General features: G+C 46.4%; 1 long non-coding RNA gene across 1 annotated transcript; it reads right to left on the bottom strand.

Moving 5' to 3' along the window:
• Positions 1-2,548: 2,548 nt before the first annotated feature.
• LOC140594649 (uncharacterized) lies at positions 2,549-5,635 on the bottom strand. Its single transcript, XR_011995704.1, has 2 exons — positions 5,511-5,635; positions 2,549-3,593 (listed from the first exon to the last, which is right to left on the bottom strand). It is a non-coding gene; the product is annotated as an uncharacterized lncRNA (long non-coding RNA).
• Positions 5,636-8,832: the final 3,197 nt, after the last annotated feature.

Raw genomic sequence — 8,832 nt, 5'->3', positions numbered from 1 at the left:
TTTTGAATAGGTTGATCTGTGTCAATACATGAAGAGAACAGTCACTCTTGTCCTTTCAGAAGGAAAATGTGGTTATATTTCACTGGCAAGCTGCCCCACTGGCAGCTTGGACATCAGTGTGACTCAGTGATGATGCAAGTCATGCCAGTCACAGTGCTGGGGACAGGCATAGCCATACCCCATTTCCAGGTTCAGGCACACCAATCCTTAAACCACAGAAACAGACGAGATGGCCCCAGGGCAGAAGGAGAAGGATCAAAAAAAGGCTATCCCCCAGGTCTCTGACTCTCTCTCAGTGATGATGATGGGACAATGAAGGAGGGCTCTAGTGGGATAAGAGTCCAGCCCAGAGAAGTGGCAAGACTCTTCACCCTTCAGGAATCTACCTGGGTACTGCTAGCTGGCCAGTTCATTTCCCAACGGGGAGGAAATGCTTCTGGGTAAGAGTGTGGCCAACTCCAGGACCCTTCCCCAGGGTAGATTCTACTGGTCTCATCATTTAGGAAAACATGTTTTCTAAAAAGGGCAAACAGCAAGATTCCTACTCCAACTATCACTCTTCTTGCCATCAGGGATGGTCATTAGGCAGAGAGAACTTGGGGACAGGATCCCTGAAGGTGTGGGTTGGTTTCCCTAGGAGTTATAAGTGTAGCATGGAGCTGTTGTAGCTCAGCAATGAGGATCTACTAGAAATCACCCCTATTTCCAGGCTAGAGACCTGACACCCCAGCTTCCAGCACTACCTGGGCTGACCATACTCTCCTGGTTGTCACCCACTGAAACTGGAGCTTAAGGAAAGGGGAGACTGGAGAGAAGGGGTGACTATATGCAGCTACCTCTGAGTATTACCACAATGCCTCCATGCCTTTTCATCCTGTTGGATACTGGGCAATAAAAGGGAGCCAGGGCATCTAAACATGCTCACAAAATGCTTCCATGTAAACCCATCAGTGGGAAACCCTTCTGACCTATGTGTTCTTTACCAGGACAAAAGCTGAGATTGCAAAGTGCCTTCAGCTTTGTGTCCTTGGCTTGATCAGATCCCCTCTGAATTGACGCACCATTAGTGAGGAATAGGGAGTAGAGAGAAAAGGTCCTTGGGGAAAGCTACACCTTAGGAGAGAGTAGGCCCCTGGTTTACCAAGAGTCTGGACCCCTGGGACCAAGGGAGGTGAGGGACAGGTAGGAGGGCCCAAACCACCAAGGGCTCCAGTGGTGGCTAGAATGTTACCCTGAGAAGCTTGCCTTAGAGAGTCCTGCTCACAAAGCCAGCAACACCAGGCCTAGTTTGAGGGTGGCACACTTCAACCTACCCTCACTCAGACAATGCCTCCTCATGTAGGAAACACCTCATGCTTCACTCCAGGTTGACATGACAATGTAACAGACACCTAGCCTAATCTTCAGGAGAAGAGGGAGAAGTAGACAGACTTCTGGTCTCAGAATTTTCACATTGTATGAGTTAGGGATCCCAGAGAAGTAGAGTCAATAGGATATCCATATATCGTTATATCTATCTATATAGAGAGAGTAGTTTTAAGGAAATGGCTTACACGACTGGGGGCTGGCAAGTCCAAAATTTGCAAAGCAGGCTTGTAGGCTAGAAAATCTGGCAAGAGGTGATACTGCAGTCTTGAATCTGAGAGCAGTGCAGAAGCAGAATTCCCTCTGTAGGGACCTAGGTCTTTTCTTGTAAGGCTTTCAACTGATTGGATGAGGCCCACCTACAATACAAAGGGTAATCAGCTTTACCCCATGTGTACTGATTTAATTACATCTAATAAATACCATCCTAGCAATATCTGGACTGGTATTTGACCAAACATTCGGGTACTGTGGCCTAGCCTCGTCCACACATAGAATCCATCATCACACATACCTTAGGTATACAACTATTCATACATTTCAATATGTTATTGGTCCTAGGGGTTCCTGTGGAATCCTAGATCTTTTTGGAGAAAAAAAATATAGCAATCAAAATAACAAGAGTGGAAGTCACAAGGTAAACTTGATGAATGGTTTCAGTAGCAGATGCTATGGGCAAAGATTTGCAAGAGCCCTTGTAGGAGAGGACAACCCTGCACCTCCCAACACACACAAGGGAAAAAGGTCTTATTCCATCTTCTTTAACATCACCAGGCAAGGGAGGGGCTGCCCTTCACCCGCCTAAGATAACACCTGCTCATTTTTTTTCTTATCCATGACATTTGAGGAGGATTAAAAAACCAGAAATGCCCTACTCAACAACACAGCTTTGCTTTCAATTTCGCCAGTTATGTCAATGGCTTTGATAAACCAGTTAAACATCATGCATATGTTTGGGGCTTAAACTTTTCAGAATGTTAAAAAATCTCACAGCCAGGTGCCTGGGTGGCTCAATCGGTAAAGTGTCCGACTCTTGATTCTAGCTCAGGTCATGAGATCAAGCCCCTTGTTGGGCTCTGTGCTGAGTGTAGAGTCTGGTTGGGATTCTCAATCACACTCTCTTTCTCTCTCTGTCAAATAAATAAGTTAAAAGAAATTTTAAAAAAATCTTACAGCAATAATGGATGGTTCATAGATTCAATTCAATCCAACAAACACTGAACAGTTAATATGTCAGATGTTATGCTAAGTCATGTGAGGGATACAAAAGTGAATCAAAATCTCTGCCACCAGGTCGCTGACTCCTCCCACACACTCACAGATTGGTCCTGAGAGTACAGGTGACCTTAGAATGTGTCAGGTCATGCCATTCCCCTCACCACTCCTCAACACCTTTGAACAGTTTCCAATGCTATTCACTAAAAGCCAAAGTCCTTACAGAGGCTTCCTGGGTCTATCTGACCTCCTTGACCCACTTTGCTAGCACTAGCTCAAGTCCACTCCACTCCAGCCACAGTGGCCCCCTCTGTCCATCACGTAGGCTGGGACTCTCCACACCACGGTTGTGGCACTTCCCATGGTCTTTACTGGACTCGTTCGTTCCACAGGAATGAGTTGATCTAGTCCATCCAGGAACTGATGAACCCCATGCTTTCCCCAGATTCTCCTCGAAGCATTTCTATCACATCTTCTTTAGGAAGATGGCTAAGAAACCCAAGCAGTTTCCTCCTCCTCAATGCAAAAGGTCCTTCTAAAAAGGCTGGCATAGCTTGTCTTCTTCAGTAGCTCCATGACACCCCTGGAACATTGCTTGACTCCTTTACTCTACAAATCCTTTTACCAGTCATCCACTGCTGCATAACAAATTACTGCAAACTAAGCAGCTTTAAGCAACACACATTGTCTCCCAGTTTCTGGGCATTAGGGATCTGAGCATGGTCTTCCTGGGTCCCTGCTCAGGGTCACAGGCAAAAGTCAAGTTGACAGGCAGCCTGTTCTCTCATCTGGAGGCTTGACGGGGGTAGAATCTGCTTCTACGTTCCCTCAGGTTGTTAGAATCCATTTCCTTGTGGTCATAAGACCGAGAGCATCACACTGCTCACCACCTGCCAGCCAGAGGCTGCTGTCCATTGTAAGGGCCACTGTGGTTCCTTGGCACGAGCCCCCCGTCAGCAGTCCCAACGCGTAGCTGGCTTCTTCAGGGCCAGCAAGAGAGCGAGATGAGCCATCTAGGAAGACAGAGCCGTAACGTAGTCTGGTAATTAATACCCAAGGCACAGTCTCTCAGTTAATGTCAAGTCACAGAACCCACCCACACTCAAGGGGAACAGAGTATGCAAAGTCATAAACACCATAGGAGGGAGTCACGGGGACCACCTTAGAGTCTGTCTGCCACGTCTCTTTTGTGTCTAACTCATTCCAGCCTAGACGATCACTAATTCCAAATTAATGGATGACTCCTAGCACTGAGGATTTAGCCTGCCTGATTTATTTGGGCCAGAGCTTGAGCCTTCCCAGACTTCCCCCAAATCACCATAAGTCCTGATTTACAACAACATAGGTGCCAGAGGGTTGGGGGCATGGCTCTGGGGAAGACAAGGGTGTTCTGTGTTTCCCTAAAGGAAACATGGCCCTGGGAAGGTTAGAGCTAGCACTTAACCAAGAAGCAACTTTAGCAACCAAATAATACCTAGCTGCTGCTCCCAGAAGCAGCTTCCAAACCCCAACCCAGCTATTTTCTCTGCGACAGCCAAAAAGTGGGGAGCCCTGAGCAACAAGACGCAGGGATAGTGATGGACAGCCTTCCATATTAATGACCATTAAGTGTCAGAAATTATTTCACCTTGATGGCAGTCTGTTGCTTACCAGTTTATTGCACTTGACCTGATAACTATGAAATGCCCCTCTCATGACAAATGCCTTAGCATCGTGCAAATGAAATAAAGGGCTTAGAAGAAAGAACTCCAGCTCACATTCTTTAAATACCCCTGCCTTCCAGCAGCAATCCTGCTAGAGCCCTGCTAAAAGGTGATCCTTCTGAAAACTTAATCGCTAGGGCAAGAGCTTTTCTTCTCCCCTTACAATAAATTGTGAATTAAAAAAAGAAGACATGCTGAGCTTTAATTTTAAACAGAGTCACCCTGGGGGTGGTGGAAACACAGCCGGCTTTGACTTTCTGTTTGGCTTCTGGCTGGGAGGACTTGAGGGCTGTCAAAAGTGGGTGTTATTGCTGTCGACCTGGCAAAATCGCATTCTTCTTTCTGTGGAGAAGAGGGGAAAGCTAAAGAGCTCAGGGAATGGCGGGTAGGTTCCCAGAGACAGGCACAGACCTACTGGGCCCCCGGGTCTCAGCTCAACCTCACCAGGGCAGTGGTGGGGAAATCCCACGATTTTCATCAAGGGAAGGGCGCCAGGAGGAATGGCCAGCAGGAACACATGCACGGAACGCTGCGCAGCTCCCAGGGCAAATCTGGGCTCCATCTCCATGTCTTACCCTTGGAATGTCTTTGGGCAAGACATTCACCTTCACTTGCCTCATCGGTAAAGTGGGAAGAAGAATGTCTGTTCTGTTCACCAAACAGCCTTGATCCTGACCATCAGGGTTAAATGCTTGGTAACCTACAGTGTACTTTGCAATAGGAGATGATATTACGTATTTCTACTATCAAATTAGGGTTTTTCCCTCTTTCCCCCTGTTTTACCTTGTTTCTTCTGTTCTCTCTGTGGATTTCTTTTTTCAAGTCCTAAGTGTAGCTTTTATAAAATTTGGGAAGCAAGATCCCACAACCCTGGAATACTGCTCAGAGAACATCCCTTGCATGTCTTCTCAAACCAACCTCCCTTTTCTTCCCACTTTACCTTTCTATGATCGGGACTCGGCAGCTGCTATGGGGACATGGGGCTTGGAAAGGAGGGCAAGTGGTCTTAAGCAAGGATAGAGCAATCCCACATGGAATGCTGCCTTGGATTATCCCCAGCCCCCATCCATTGCTCTCAAAATCTACCCCCAGAAGAGACCCCCACTCATATGAGACCAGAGAAATGATGACCTTGATGTGTGATAATAGGCCATGTTAGCTCATTAGTGCTGCCAAAACAACATACCTGGACTGAGTGACTTAAACAAGGGAAATCTATTTACTCACAGTTCTGGAGCCTGGAGTCCAAGATCAAGGTGTTGGCAGGGTGGTTTCTTCTGAGGCCTCTCTCCTTGGCTTATAGATGCCACCATCTCTGTAACCTCACATGATTTTCCCTGTGTGTGTGTGTCTGTGTCTTAATCTCCTCTTCTTATAAAGACACCAGTCACATTGGATTAGGGCCCACCCATATGACCTCATTTTGCTTTAATTACTCTTTAAAGCCCGTATCTCCAATTATAGTCATATGCTGAGGCACTGAGCATTAAGGCTTCCACATATGAATTTGGGGAGAGACATAATTCAGCCCATAACAAAGATACACATGAAGGCGATAGCTCCATAATAGAGACAGTACTGGGTCAGGGGTAAGGGGTACAGGAATGCTTCAGTTTCCTCATCTTTAAAAAAGCTCTTAGAAGGAGTAAATTAGGTCACTATATGCATGTTTGGTATATGGTAGTTGAGTGGGAATTAGAACTCCGGAGAATCTCCCAACTTCTCCTGTTGACAAACTGGTTTTTCTTGCCACTCTCTTACTACCATTATGACCCCAGGGAAGGGAGCCAGACATGTTTAGTAACCAAATAACATAATACTTCAGTGGTGCTCTTTGAAGATTATGACATCTGTAATTGAGATCTTTATCTTTGCAGCAAATGAACTGAGGGCCAGAACTTCTCACCAACAAAAAGTGAGGGAACCTAGTGGGTGGGCCACAGGAGACTGGGGCTGATGAGAGAAGGGGGAAAGCAGGGCTAAGGCAGGAAACTGGTGGGATTAGACACATCCCAAGAGAGGTGGAGGCTGCTTACAGGGCTGCATGAGTTCCAGGCAGCCCTAGAGTCTTTTGGGGAGGATACAAACCTTCACAGAAGGGACCAAAGCCAGACAAAGCAAAAGGGAGGCAGAGCCATGGGGACTCCCAGGGCAGGACCAGAGGGTCCAGGAGGGCAAGGGACCAGGGAGAGGGGTCCTTTAGAGCCAGAGAGGGAAGTTCTTCCTTTACTCAAAAGGATGGGCCCTCCACTCAAAGGGTCCCTGCGGGCTGGGATGGTGCAGTGGGATCTGCTGTAGGAGGTAGGAGTAGATACAGGGAGCAAGTGAGAGTCACACCTCAGAGCCTCACCTGATTTTATCTCAAGGTGCTCATTGGGTACAGGAGAGTCGAGTGCGTAAGGTCCAAGGCTGACTTCCTTGTAACTGTGCCAAGGAGGTTGCTCTGTGTGGGCGAGGAGTGAGAATCAGAAAGTGATCTCTGCAAACAGCCATTTATATGCTTTGGATTCTTTGCTTTGCTTTCACTTTCCTCCATTTTCTAATAAGAAAAGTTTCTTTAAGAGCACATTTTTATCTCAACTAAAGAGAAAAGGAAACTTCCTTCATTTCTATTAAGGGCTGGCTAAGGTTACTATGGAGAGGGTGCCAGTCCCCCACTTTGGTGACTCCAGAGGTGGGGCTTGGTCCCAATCAGCATCTGAGCCAAGATCATCAGCAGAATGAGATGCCAGATTCCAGAAGCATATGCCAGAGGCTGAGAGTTTCTGGGGCAATAAAAGGCCCACCTGCTGCCCAGAAGGCTTCACTTTGCCATGCTGTTTTCCATAAGACCAGACTGAGAAGCATTCCTGCAAAGAAGCCAAAGAGCAGATGCTCCCAGAGGGACAGTCCATCTGTCAGCCATTCACAGATTCGTGTCCCCTGGTGGTGACCAGGGATGAGCGGGAGGTTGTGCAGAAAGAGGAAGAAAGGAGTAATGCTGGAGCACACTTGGACCAGAAGCCCAAGAGGGTTTCTGATGCCTGAAGAACATTAGGAGAAGCCCCAGTTTCCTGGAAATTGGGTACAGGCATGTGATAAGAGATAGAGAATGGTACAAAGAAGAAAGGACAAAGGAGAAGAAGACTCACTTGGCCCTAGCAAGAAAGGGCCGATTGTCCAGTGAGACACAATGTCATTCTTAATTAATTTGGGAAATGGCTCACCTAGACAATGGTCTTTAAAAAATGATTCCCAGACATGGGGCTCCTGGGTGGCTCAGTGGTTGAGCATGTACCTTTGGCTCAGGTCATGATCCGGGGGTCCTGGGGTCCAGTCCCGCATTGGGCTCCCAGGAAGGAGTCTGCTTCCCCCTCTGCCTATGTCTCTGCCTTTCTTGAGTGTCTCTTGTGAATAAATAAATAAAATCTAAAAAAAAAAAAAAAAAGAGTCCCAGACAAATATGGTTTCAGGACCCCAGGATGGCTAGGACCCAGGCACCCCGACAAGCACCTCAGAAGTCTTCCTAAGGAGCCTACTGTTGGGTTACCAGATAAAATATAGGATGCCCAGTTAAATTTGGATTTCAGATACACAGGAATAATTTTTTTTTGTATTATTATGCCCCGTGCAATATTTGGGACATGCTAATGCTATAAAAATTATTCCTTCTATATCTGACATTAAAATTTAACTGGGCATCCTCTGTGTTTACTTGCTAAATCTCATGGCCCTAGCCTGCAGGGCTACCAGCAGTTGTCAGTTTTTAAGTTAAGGAATGGATGTGGTTTGGACAGGCTGTTCCTGCGGGTTGTCAGATAACTTGACATCACAGATGGCTGGCCGGGCTGATTCAAGGGTTTGCTCAGCCCTCCCTAAGTCTAAGAGTGTTCTTGGCTGTCATGTATAGACAACGGATTCAACTGGTTTAACCAGAAGAACATTTATTGTCCCCCATAACTGGGAATCCAGAGACAAGCCATGTTCCAGATGCAGTGTGATCAGTGGCATGTGTCGTCATGGATTTTCCACTTGACCACTTTGCCAGCCTCCGTGTTAATTATATCCATGGCTGAGAGCAAGATGGCAGCAACAACACCAGCATCACTCCTGAACATGGCCTTGTTATTCTCAGTTATAGTGGAAGAACAGGACAAAGGCAAAGAGCTATTCAGTGTCCCATGACATCTATGTCTTTGGATTTATGGCCAGTGAGGAATATGAAAAGAAGAACAGATTGAATGAACATTTCAGTTGGAAGAAGTTTCCTGACATATGTATTAATATACAAACACTAACAGTGAAAGTGATGGCAGCTACATTTAAAAAATTGAAGTTGACTAATGAATACAGTAAGGAGTAGGGTATTGATGGGACTATCTGAACCACATTCTTATACTGTTTTCCAAAATGTACTATGACTCTCAAAGAATGGACTAAAACATTTGGTTTGCTTTATCCTACCTTTGGGAAATTACCTGTTGCTGACAAATGCACCAAGTACAAGACTCAGGAGCAGTGTTCTCTGTGGTTTACAAACACTGATTTATGGAAATGCTTCCCTGCTGGG

The sequence above is a fragment of the Vulpes vulpes genome, chromosome 12 (genome assembly GCF_048418805.1).
Source record: "Vulpes vulpes isolate BD-2025 chromosome 12, VulVul3, whole genome shotgun sequence".
Taxonomy (NCBI): Eukaryota; Metazoa; Chordata; class Mammalia; order Carnivora; family Canidae; genus Vulpes; species Vulpes vulpes.
Note: the sequence above shows the minus strand (reverse complement) of the source record. Positions and strands in the feature narration are given on the sequence as shown.